Source organism: Choloepus didactylus, chromosome 3 (assembly GCF_015220235.1).
Source record: "Choloepus didactylus isolate mChoDid1 chromosome 3, mChoDid1.pri, whole genome shotgun sequence".
NCBI lineage: Eukaryota > Metazoa > Chordata > Mammalia > Pilosa > Megalonychidae > Choloepus > Choloepus didactylus.
In genome coordinates this window covers 214,675,324-214,688,594 of record NC_051309.1, presented here as the reverse complement: position 1 = coordinate 214,688,594, position 13,271 = coordinate 214,675,324, and the positions used below count along the sequence as shown (strand labels likewise).

General features: G+C 36.4%; 1 protein-coding gene across 2 annotated transcripts in view; it reads left to right on the top strand.

Annotated features, from left to right (window-relative positions):
* GTF2E2 (general transcription factor IIE subunit 2) overlaps positions 1 to 13,271 on the top strand; it is an 84,745-nt gene that overhangs the window by 64,426 nt on the left and 7,048 nt on the right. The window contains exon 7 of one of the 2 annotated variants that reach the window (XR_005216039.1): positions 594 to 619. The exons of the other annotated variant lie outside the window; for it this stretch is intronic. The gene's annotated coding sequence lies outside the window, so the exon portion shown is untranslated. The remainder of the gene's footprint in view (positions 1 to 593; positions 620 to 13,271) is intronic. 2 annotated transcript variants of the gene reach the window in all.

The window sequence follows — 13,271 nt, the reverse complement described above, 5'->3', positions numbered from 1 at the left end:
CAGGGGAACTAACTAAATTCCACTTCCTTCTATGCTGCCATATTGCCCCCTCCTCTGAAACTAGGCTTTCTTGATATTTGTTTAGAAAAGTCTTGGGAGTACACTGCATATTTAGCAGTGGTAGGCCCAGGTAGGCTAATGATTGTCACAGTAAACCATTATCATCTTCTGTCCCTATTGTGCTCTTTTTGTGGATACCATTGATTTAACTTTGCTCACCTTTTTCCTTTTCTTTATTTGCTATTTTCATTTGCTTTTGTCAGCCTAAACTCTTCCCATCTCTTTATTTGATAGAAAATGAAGATTTTCACTTATTTTTTCAGACTATAAAGTAATCATTTATGCTTGTACTAAAATCCCATACATTCAGGAATAAGTTCTATAAATAGCTTGATATTTATTCCTTGTACTTTATTTTGCATTACATGTATTCTGTAATGCTGTATAGCTGTTTAATATTCCATTGTATAGGTGTATTTAATATTTGGAATTTTGAATATTTAACAATGTGGCAGCAAATATCCTGCATACATTTTGGGAATGTGTCTTTTTTTTAATGTTAATGAAATACCTATTTATTTCTGTTATATTAGGAGCTTTTCAATCAAGAAGATATTAGGTAGGTAAATTGATAAAATTTCTTTTTTCATCTTTCAGTATCCTTTTTGTTGCTGAATTATTTAATATGGTGAAATATATTGTTAGATTTCTTAATATTAGACCATTTTTACATATTGCTGGAATAACCCTTCTTTTGGCTTTATGAATTTCTGGATTCCTTTTACTAACATGTTTAGGATTTTTTGTTTCAGTATGGTCAGATTTCTTTTTTGTGTGCTTTCTCAGGTTTTGGTATCGATGTTAGGCTGAATTCATAAAGAGAAAAGGACAGTTTATAAATATAAATAGACTATAAATCAAACAGCTGTTTAAATTTATATGTGAGTCACCATGAGTATGATAGGTACAAATGTACTAATAGAGATGGGATGTATTGGCAACTTATTTATCACAACTGATGTTTTCTTTAAGGAGTAAAGAATTCTTAGTAAAGTTCTGAAAAATATAAAATATAGCCTTCCTGTGATTTACAATGGTAAATCATGCTGTATTCCATATATGATATACATGGTATATTCCTAGAAAATCAAATATGTGTTAAAACAGTACAAAAAAGTTCTTTGTTTTTATATGTAAAACAGTTAGGTTCTAGGCTCAGTTTATCATTATAAACTGGTATTTTTTTTAATTAATCTGTATACTTTGTAGGAATGACGGTTGGGGTTAAGCAGGGTTTTTCAACATTTTGGTCCAGACACTTTTTTTGGTGTAAGGTTGACTGTGCATTTTAAGATATTTAGCAGCATCTCTGGCCTTTTTAGGTACCAGTAGCACACCTACCCCCCATAGTATGATGACCAAAAATTGTCTCCATCAGACATTGTCACATATCCCCTGGGGGTACAGTTGTTCCCTGGTTGAGAAATGAATTGAAGGTACAGATAATGATTATAAATTAGAAATAAATTAATTGAGTATATTGTCTTCAAGCTTGTTTTTATTGATTCTTTCATTCAACACATTCACTGATACCAGGAATATCAAAGTGAGTAAGTTTCTATCCTAGAGCCTACAGAGTGACATGGGAACTAATGTAGTACTTTATGTTTCATATTGTAATTGTGGTATTCATACAGTGCTGTATACACAGAGGGGAGCAGTTACCACGGGGACTTCAGGGATAAGGCAGCATTTTTTAGTTGGAACCACCAGTGTTTCACAACTCACATAATTAAAAACACACACACACACACAACAGCTATGTTTTGGTTAAGGATGTAAAAAAAGTATGTGTTTCTAGAGAGGAACCTTTGAAAAGTCATACATTTAAAAACATTTGTCTCTTTTTTCTTTATATTTTACCTCTCAAAATGTTATCTCTTGATGTATGTTGATGAAGATTTTCGTTCTAGCCCACTAGGTGGCACCTTTGACCATAAAGAGGAAATCTTGAGTGTACAAGTCTTCAGTAACAATGAAGATTCACTCTTTGTTCTGTCATAGAAGGAATTTAAAAGGAAGGAATGTAAAAGGAAGGAAGGAACATAAAATAGGATATAAGTAAGGAGACAGTTTATTGTGTAGTAATTTTAAAAATCAAATAGAGATGTAAACTGAGTAGTTGGACATGGACAATTTAACGGTGAGTCTTATTCCACAAATGCATTTATTTCCCTAAATGAGGATCTTACTCATTTATCGGTAGTATAAATGCAGTGGTTAAGAGTATGATCTGAGGAGTCAAACTATAGGTTTAAGTCTTAACTCTGCTCCTTACTAGCTTAGGAAAGAGAGTCTTTCTCTTGGAGAGTCCTTATCTATAAATGGGAATAATGGTATCCATATTTCCTGGTCTTTATGAGGATTACAAATATATATGTAAGTGTGTAGAGCTTGAAATAGAATCTGGCATACACTAAAAACACAGTAGCATTAGGTTTATTGGTAGTATTGAAAGTGTAAAATCGTCTTCCAAATTACTGGTGTTTTAATCCTACTTGTCCATCTAATTAGTGACTCAAGGGACCTGTAGTTTTGTATTGATTTAGACCAATAGCGAAGAAACAGAGCCAGTTTGCCAGTTTGAGATCACATTTGTACTAATCTTTTGTAGTTATTTAACGTTCTTTGGTGCTGTTGATGAGAAGTCCTATTACAGTCTGACTTTTCCTCCATTATTGGTAACTTGCTATTTCTGCCTGCAAGCTTATACAATTTCAGTTAAATTCAGGACTCTTCTCACTAGCTACCACTTTTGAGTCCTTACCCTGGGGCTTTGATAACTGTTTTGGATTATTTCTTAATAGCTATTTGGCATTCCTTGGTGTGGATGTACTTTAAAACAAATTCTCTGACCCTCTCCAGATGGAAATTTACTTTGTTTTCTTTTTATTTCTCTATTATAAATAATACTAAATCCTTAAATATACGTCTATCTGGTTATCTTCTTGTAGTTTTCTTGAACTAGACTTGCTGGGTCAAAGGAAATATTAAAAATTTTTCCAACACCTTGCCAGAGATGCCCATCATAAAGTTTGGACCAATTTACATTTTCATCAGCAGTATGCAGAAGTATCTATTCCCACATACACTCACCAGTACCGGGTATTTTTACTTGGCCTGTGCCATCTATTACAAAATAAAGATTATGTTGATTTTAATTTGCATTTTTACGGTGATTTTATAAAATTAAAAGAAAACAGGGTATTTCTCTTCGTACCTTTGTCAACTGAGCATTTTGACTTCACGAGTTAAAAAATAATTAGATTTAGATCTAATGAGATCCTTCCTCTAAAATTAGGCCCTGCCTTCCAGCGTTAATCTTATGTATTTATGCAACTGAAATATATTTAAATCGTAGATATGAATTATATTTAAATACTGCAATAGCATTGAGCTAAGAACAGACAGGAATTAAAGTAGACATGTTTTATTGGGGGGGAAAAACCCAAGGAAATTGAAGAGTTTTTATTCAGGGATTTTCCTCTGGAGATAGCTCAAGTGGCTTTTCTTTTAGCAAAAGAAAATAGGTAAATTTAATTTTAATATACGTTCAGTTCCATTGTGCCATGGAAACTCAGTGTTTTTCGTTTTTTGCGGCTGTATGTGATTAGTTTTCCAGACCATTGCAGATAATGGGAGCTGTCATTCTTTTCTGTTCAATAAATGCAACCATATTCTGTGTAGGTATCATTGCCTCTCTGATTGTGTCATAAAAGATCTGCAGCATAAAAGGTTCTGTACATATCAGGTAGAAAGTCAAAATAGTCGCATACTTTAGGGAACTGAAATTTTGCAATGGTGTTCACGCAGAGGCTGGGTAAAACTGTGTTGAATGAAATCAGTCAATGAGTAAAAGGAATTTTTATCACAAGCACTTGTTTCTCTACCTTTTGTTACACATGAATGCAGTTTAATTTTCATACAATTAAATTATGTAATACTCTAAATAAATGAATATAATTTTTACATATTGAAAAAGTTAGAATTTAACAAGTTGATGATTAAAATGCCAAAACTATTTTTTTTGACACATTTCTTTCAACACCTGTGGTAGATTTGACATGTAAAGTCCTGATTATGGCATACATACATTTAGAACAATTATTTTGCATGCTTTTTTGGAATTAGGTGTTTTTATTGCTGATTTGGGCGTTTGACCTTCAAGCAGAGCTAGTCGCCTTCATCACATTGTCCTTAAAGTGGCTAAAAAGTAGGTATCTGGGGACTTTGCCTTCTACTTAGAATTGAGAAAGCTGGAAAAAACATTGCTCATACCCTTACAACAGCAGTAACAAACCCAAGAAATCTGCAAATTTATAGCTTTTTTGAATCCAACAAACAGCTGAAATTAAAAGTCAAACCACCTAACCCCAAATCTAAGAAAAGAGGCACATCCAAGAAATGATGGAATGTAAGCACTTGTGTACCTGGACAGACACAATGAACAATGCTGAGAAGATTAAAATTAAAATCACATTAAAATTTTAATTAACTGCTAAAGGCTGCCTTTAGATCAGCAAGAGAACATAGAACCCCTGGGGGCTGCAGATAAAAGGGGAATTTGCATCCAACTTGCTGGCTTTACTGCATAGATTTCACTGGATGCTTACAATAAAGAGTACTCAGATACAAAAAAGAGTACTCAGGAGTACTGAGAAAGTGTCCTCATTGGCTAGGCCTGGAGGAAGGAAAGCCCTGGGGACAACCCTTTGAGACAGAAACCTTAAACCTCTAGAGGAAGGGCAGTAGCCACTGTCACCTTAGAGTACTGGTGAAAATCCACTGTTTGTGGGAAGGGAAGATAAATAGAACCCTCTAACTTTGGGAGAGGAGCAGGAATCCATGCTGGTCCCAGAACTACAGTGTGTGGCGGGGTGAGAGTGGAGCAGGAGCACCGAAAAATCTTCATCCCTGATACCACAGGGGACAGAGGCTGCCCTGCCTAAGACTGAGGCTTAATCATGGTGTCAGAGAATGCAAGAGCCGGAAGGCAGACCAGCTGCGGCCAGGGTAAGGGAAGACCTAAAGCTGAAGGTGGAGCAGACAGTGAGAAAAACCCTCAAACAAACCAGCCCTCACCTGAAACACAAGTCATAGCTGGAAGAATTTGAAGCCTGTGATGTACTGTCGGTAACCACAGCAGCAACAAATTCCAAACCCAGCTCATGACCTGATAGTAGGTTGACTCAGCTACCACACACTAAAGGCCAGGAAAGGAAGTAAAGTGTGTCCATTTCCAGGCATAAAAACTATCTAACTCATTTAGTCTCTACTGTCCTATATAGGCTATCTAGCGTTCAAAACGAAAAACAAGCAAAACAAACTAAAACCGCGAGAAACTATCACACATTAAAAGAAGCAAAGAAAACAACACACATTGAGACAAAGGGAATAACAGAACCAAACTTACAGCACAGATATTGGAACTACCAGACATGGAATATAAAATAATATGTTAGTATGTTAAATACTAATACATAATACATAATAATACATAAAATAATATGTTAATAATAAAATCATGTTAAGGACTCTAGTAGAAAAGACAGCATGCATTATCAGGTGGGAAATTTCAACAGAGAGACAGATAATAGAAGAAAATCAAGTGGAAATCCTAGAACTGAAAACCATAGTAACAGAGATAAAGAATGCCTTTGACAGGCTCATTAGAACTTGAAGATGCAAATTATCCAAACTGAAATGCAAAGAGAAAGAAGTATGAAAAAAAAAAAGCTTCTGTGAGCTGTGGGAATATATCAGATGGTCTGGATGTATAATTGAAATCTCTGGAAGAGGAGAGAGGGAGAGAGAATGGGGCAGAAGAGACAATGGCCAAGAATTTCCCAAATCAAACATTCAAGAAACTCAGAGAACTCTAAGCAGGATAATCCCAGCAGAAGAATACCTAGGTATATCATATTCAAACTGCTGAAAACTGAACACAGAGAGAAAATGTTTAAGGCAGTTAGAGGAAAAAGACTCATTACAGAGGAGCAAAGATAAGAAGAGCAGACCTCTGTAGAAACTATGCCAACCAAAAGACAGACAGGAGTTGTTAGCCTGTGGGAAAACAGGAACTCTTAAGACATTAGCTGGCAGTCATATAAATTGGTTCAACTCCTGTAAAGGGAAATTTGGCAATATCTATCAAAATTACAACTGTATATTTCCTTTGACATCCATGTAAAGGTAAAGTAGAATACTGCATGCCATTACAAGTGAGTTTGTAGAAATGAAATTAAAAGTGGTACAGTGCGTATTGTTAAATGAAAGGAGCAGGTTACAAAACAGTATTATGACATGAATCCATTTTCTCAAAAAGAAATAGGTTAACCCATGTGCCTGAATTTACATATATATTTACTTCCACACTTGTTGTCTAGATAAAAATCTGGAAGGAAAAACCCCAGATAGTTTCCAGTTGTCTGAATGAAAGGAAGATTGTTGTTGTTAGTTTGTTTTTCCATGCTCTTTATTTTTTCTGCAATGAACTAAGTACTACTCATATAATAAAGAAATAATAAAGGTTGTAAAATTGTTTTACATTTTAAAGAGTTAAAAACAAGACAATGGAGTGAAATCTTTAAAGGGCCAAAAGGGAAAAACCTTTCAACCGAGAATTCTATAGCCAGGAAAAACAGTCTTTCAAAAATGAAGGAGAAATACTTTCAGAGATACAGAAATTGAGAGAATTCATTGCTGTCATACCTGCACTACCAGAAATATTTAAGGAAGGTTAGAAGGGATATGATGCTAGGCAGTAGTAACTTGGATCTATGAAATAAGTGAAGTGTGCTAGAAATGGAATAAACAAAGTTAAATATAAAATTCATGTTTTTCTTATTTTTAATTGCTTTAAAAGATTGATTATAAAACAAAAATATTAGCAATGTATTTTGTGTCTCTTTATAGCTGTGTAAAAGTAAAATTTATGACAATAGCACGGAAGTCATATGGGAAGAATTGGGATTATACTGTTCTAATATCTTTACAATACATGGGAAATAGTATTGAAATATTATTTGATTAATATTTGATTAATTAATGTTTAACATTTGATTAAAGATATATATTGTAAACCCTAGGTCAACCATTAAAAATAATATATTTTTAAGAGGTATAAAAGCAAATAGTGGAGATAAAATGGAATCACAAAACTGCATTCAGTTAATCCAAATGAACACAGAATCAGAATTAAAATGAAACACCAAGGAACAGATGGAACACATAGAAACAGTGAGCAAGAGTTTATTCTAACCATATTAATGATTATGTTAAATGTAAATGGTCTAAATACCCCAGCTAATACAGAGATTTAAGCAGGATGCAACTGTATGCTGTCTGTAAGAAACCTGCTTTGAATATAAAGATATGAGTGAAAAGTAAAAGGATGTAAAAAGATATAAGATGTAAACACTAATCAAAAGAAATCTAGAATGGCTATGTTAATGTCAGGCAAAGTAGACTTCAGAGCAAAGAAAATTACCACAGATAAAGAGGGACATTGCATACTGATCAAGGGAGCAATTCTCTAAGAAGATACAACAGTCCTAAATTTGCACATACCTAACAACGGAACTTCAAAATACGTGAGTCACAAATTGATACAATTGAAAGGAGAAATAGACACATACATACTTAGGAATGGAATCTACAGTTTCCCTTTGAGCTTCCGGTAGAAATGCAGCTTGGACAACCCTTTCAGTAATTGATTGAAAAAAAAGATAGGAAATTAATAAAGATATAGAAATCCTGAGCCACATTATCACACAACTTGACTTATTGACATTTATAGAACAGACAACCCAGCATCAGCAGAATTCTTTCCAAGTGTGCGTGGAATATTCACCAAGATAGACTGTATTCTAGGCCACAACACAAACCTTAATGAATTTAAAAGAATTGAAAGTATACAAAGACGTTTTTGGACCATAATGGAATTAAACTAGAATCAACAGAGATATATTTAGAAACTCTGCAACTATTTGGAAATTAAATAGCATTTTAATAATCTTGGTTCAAAGAGGAAGCATGTGGGAAATTAAAACATATGTTGAATTAAATGAATGTGAAAACAATGTGGCATAATTCATGGGATACAGCTAAAGCAGTACTTAGAGGGAATTAAATGCTTAAAGTAAAAGAAATGTCTCAAATCAATGATCTTAGCTTCTACCTTACGAAACTAGAAAAACAAGAGCAAGTTAAACCCCAAACAAACAGATGGAAGGAAATAATAGAATAGAGGAGAAATCAATGAAATTAAGAACAGATAAACAATAGAGAAAATCATTAGAGCCAAAAGTTGGTTCTTAAAAAAACAAAATCAATAAAATTGGTAATCTAGGCAGACCAAGGGAAACAGAAGACACAAATTACAAATATCAAGAATGAAGCAGGGGGGAGGCGGGGCAAGATGGCAGACTGGTGAGCTGTAAGTTTTAGTTACTCCTCCAGGAAAGTAGGTAGAAAGCCAGGAACTGCGTGGACTGGACACCACAGAGCAATCTGTCTTTGGGCATACTTCATATAACACTCATGAAAATGTCGAACTGCTGAGATCAGCGAAATCTGTAAGTTTTTGCGGCCAGGGGACCCGCGCCCCTCCCTGCCAGGCTCAGTCCCGCGGGAGGAGGGGCTGTCAGCTCCGGGAAGGAGAAGGGACAACTGCAGTGGCAGCCCTTATCGGAAACTCATTCTACTGATCCATACTCCAACCATAGATAGACTGAGACCAGACACCAGAGAATCTGAGAGCAGCCAGCCCAGCAGAGAGGAGACAGGCATAGAAAAAAAAAAAAACACGAAAAACTCCAAAATAAAAGCAGAGGATTTTTGGAGTTCTGGTGAACACAGAAAGGGGAAGGGCGGAGCTCAGGCCTTGAGGCGCATATGCAAATCCCGAAGAAAAGCTGATATCTCTGCCCTGTGGACCTTTCCTTAATGGCCCTGGTTGCTTTGTCTATTAGCATTTCAATAACCCATTAGATCTCTGAGGAGGGCCCTTTTTTTTTTTTTTTTTTAATCCTTTTTTCTTTTTCTAAAACAATTACTCTAAGAAGCCCAATACAGAAAGCTTCAAAGACTTGCAATTTGGGCACATCAAGTCAAGAGCAGAACTAAGAGAGCCCTGAGACAAAAGGCAATAATCCAGTGGCTGAGAAAATTCACTAAACACCACAACTTCCCAAGAAAAGGGGGGTGTCCGCTCACAGACACCATCCTGGTGGACAGGAAACATTCCTGCCCATCGCCAGCCCCATAGCCCAGAGCTGCCACAGACAACCCAGTGTGATGGAAGTGCTTCAAATAACAGGCACACACCACAAAACTGGGCGTGGACATTAGCCTTCCCTGCAACCTCAGCTGATTGTCCCAGAGTTGGGAAGGTGGAGCAGTCTGAATTAACAAAGCCCCATTCAACCATCATTTCAGCAGACTGGGAGCCTCCCTACACAGCCCAGCAGCCCAGAACTGCCCTGGGGGGACGGCACTCACCTGTGACATAGCACAGTCATCCCTCAACAGAGGACCCGGGGTGCACAGCCTGGAAGAGGGGCCCACTTGCAAGTCTCAGGAGCCACACACCAATACCAAGGACTTGTGGGTCAGTGGCAGAGACAAATTGTGGCAGGACTGAACTGAAGGATTAGACTATTGCAGCAGCTTTAAAACTCTAGGATCATCGGGGAGATTTGATTGTTAGGGCCACCCCCCCTCCCCGACTGCCCAGAAACACGCCCCACATACAGGGCAGGCAACACCAACTACACACGCAAGCTTGGTACACCAATTGGGCCCCACAAGACTCACTCCCCCACTCACCAAAAAGGCTAAGCAGGGGAGAACTGGCTTGTGGAGAACAGGTGGCTCGTGGACGCCACCTGCTGGTTAGTTAGAGAAAGTGTACTCCACGAAGCTGTAGATCTGATAAATTAGAGATAAGGACTTCAATAGGTCTACAAACCCTAAAAGAACCCTATCAAGTTTAGCAAATGCCACGAGGCCAAAAACAACAGAAAATTATAAAGCATATGAAAAAACCAGACGATATGGATAACCCAAGCCCAAGCACCCAAATCAAAAGACCAGAAGAGACACAGCACCTAGAGCAGCTACTCAAAGAACTAAAGATGAACAATGAGACCATAGTACGGGATATGAAGGAAATCAAGAAGACTCTAGAAGAGCATAAAGAAGACATTGCAAGACTAAATAAAAAAATGGATGATCTTATGGAAATTAAAGAAACTGTTGACCAAATTAAAAAGATTCTGGACACTCATAGTACAAGACTAGAGGAAGTTGAACAACGAATCAGTGACCTGGAAGATGACAGAATGGAAAATGAAAGCATAAAAGAAAGAATGGGGAAAAAAATTGAAAAAATCGAAATGGACCTCAGGGATATGATAGATAATATGAAACGTCCAAATATAAGACTCATTGGTGTCCCAGAAGGGGAAGAAAAGGGTAAAGGTCTAGGAAGAGTATTCAAAGAAATTGTTGGGGAAAACTTCCCAAATCTCTAAACAACATAAATACACAAATCATAAATGCTCAGCGAACTCCAAATAGAATAAATCCAAATAAACCCACTCCGAGACATATACTGATCACACTGTCAAACACGGAAGAGAAGGAGCAAGTTCTGAAAGCAGCAAGAGAAAAGCAATTCACCACATACAAAGGAAACAGCATAAGACTAAGTAGTGACTACTCAGCAGCCACCATGGAGGCAAGAAGGCAGTGGCACGATATATTTAAAATTCTGAGTGAGAAAAATTTCCAGCCAAGAATACTTTATCCAGCAAAGCTCTCCTTCAAATTTGAGGGAGAGCTTAAATTTTTCACAGACAAACAAATGCTGAGAGAATTTGCTAACAAGAGACCTGCCCTACTGGAGATACTAAAGGGAGCCCTACAGACAGAGAAACAAAGACAGGACAGAGAGACTTGCAGAAAGGTTCAGTACTAAAGAGATTCGGTATGGGTACAATAAAGGATATTAATAGAGAGAGGGAAAAATATGGCAAACATAAACCAAAGGATAAGATGGCCGATTCAAGAAATGCCTTCACGGTTGTAACGTTGAATGTAAATGGATTAAACTCCCCAATTAAAAGATATAGATTCGCAGAATGGATCAAAAAAAATGAACCATCAATATGTTGCATACAAGAGACTCATCTTAGACACAGGGACACAAAGAAACTGAAAGTGAAAGGATGGAAAAAAATATTTCATGCAAGCTACAGCCAAAAGAAAGCAGGTGTAGCAATATTAATCTCAGATAAAATAGACTTCAAATGCAGGGATGTTTTGAGAGACAAAGAAGGCCACTACATACTAATAAAAGGGGCAATTCAGCAAGAGGAAATAACAATTGTAAATGTCTATGCACCCAATCAAGGAGCCACAAAATACATGACAGAAACACTGGCAAAACTAAAGGAAGCAATTGATGTTTCCACAATAATTGTGGGAGACTTCAACACATCACTCTCTCCTATAGATAGATCAACCAGACAGAAGACCAATAAGGAAATTGAAAACCTAAACAATCTGATAAATGAATTAGATTTAACAGACATATACAGGACATTACATCCCAAATCACCAGGATACACATACTTTTCTAGTGCTCATGGAACTTTCTCCAGAATAGATCATATGCTGGGACATAAAACAAGCCTCAATAAATTTAAAAAGATTGAAATTATTCAAAGCACATTCTCTGACCACAATGGAATACAATTAGAAGTCAATAACCATCAGAGACTTAGAAAATTCACAAATACATGGAGGTTAAACAACACACTCCTAAACAATCAGTGGGTTAAAGAAGAAATAGCAAGAGAAATTGCTAAATATATAGAGACGAATGAAAATGAGAACACAACATACCAAAACCTATGGGATGCAGCAAAAGCAGTGCTAAGGGGGAAATTTATAGCACTAAACGCATATATTAAAAAGGAAGAAAGAGTCAAAATCAAAGAACTAATGGATCAACTGAAGAAGCTAGAAAATGAACAGCAAACCAATCCTAAACCAAGTAGAAGAAAAGAAATAACAAGGATTAAATCAGAAATAAATGACATAGAGAACAAAAAAACAATAGAGAGGATAAATATCACCAAAAGTTGGTTCCTTGAGAAGATCAACAAGATTGACAAGCCCCTAGCTAGACTGACAAAATCAAACAGAGAGAAGACCCATATAAACAAAATAATGAATGAAAAAGGTGACATAACTGCAGATCCTGAAGAAATTAAAAAAATTATAAGAGGATATTATGAACAACTGTATGGCAACAAACTGGATAATGTAGAAGAAATGGACAATTTCCTGGAAACACATGAACAACCTAGACTGACCAGAGAAGAAATAGAAGACCTCAACCAACCCATCACAAGCAAAGAGATCCAATCAGTCATCAAAAATCTTCCCACAAATAAATGCCCAGGGCCAGATGGCTTCACAGGGGAATTCTATCAAACTTTCCAGAAAGAACGGACACCAATCTTACTCAAACTCTTTCAAAACATTGAAAAAAATGGAACACTACCTAACTCATTTTATGAAGCTAACATCAATCTAATACCAAAACCAGGCAAAGATGCTACAAAAAAGGAAAACTACCGGCCAATCTCCCTAATGAATATAGATGCAAAAATCCTCAACAAAATACTTGCAAATCGAATCCAAAGACACATTAAAAAAATCATACACCATGACCAAGTGGGGTTCATTCCAGGCATGCAAGGATGGTTCAACATAAGAAAAACAATCAATGTATTACAACACATTAAAAACTCGAAAGGGAAAAATCAATTGATCATCTCAATAGATGCTGAAAAAGCATTTGACAAAATCCAACATTCGTTTTTGATAAAAACACTTCAAAAGGTAGGAATTGAAGGAAACTTCCTCAACATGATAAAGAGCATATATGAAAAACCCACAGCCAGCATAGTACTCAATGGTGAGAGACTGAAAGCCTTCCCTCTAAGATCAGGAACAAGACAAGGATGCCTGCTGTCACCACTGTTATTCAACATTGTGCTGGAAGTGCTAGCCAGGGCAATCCGGCAAGACAAAGAAATAAAAGGCATCCAAATTGGAAAAGAAGAAGTAAAACTGTCATTGTTTGCAGATGATATGATCTTATATCTGGAAAACCCTGAGAAATCGACGATACAGCT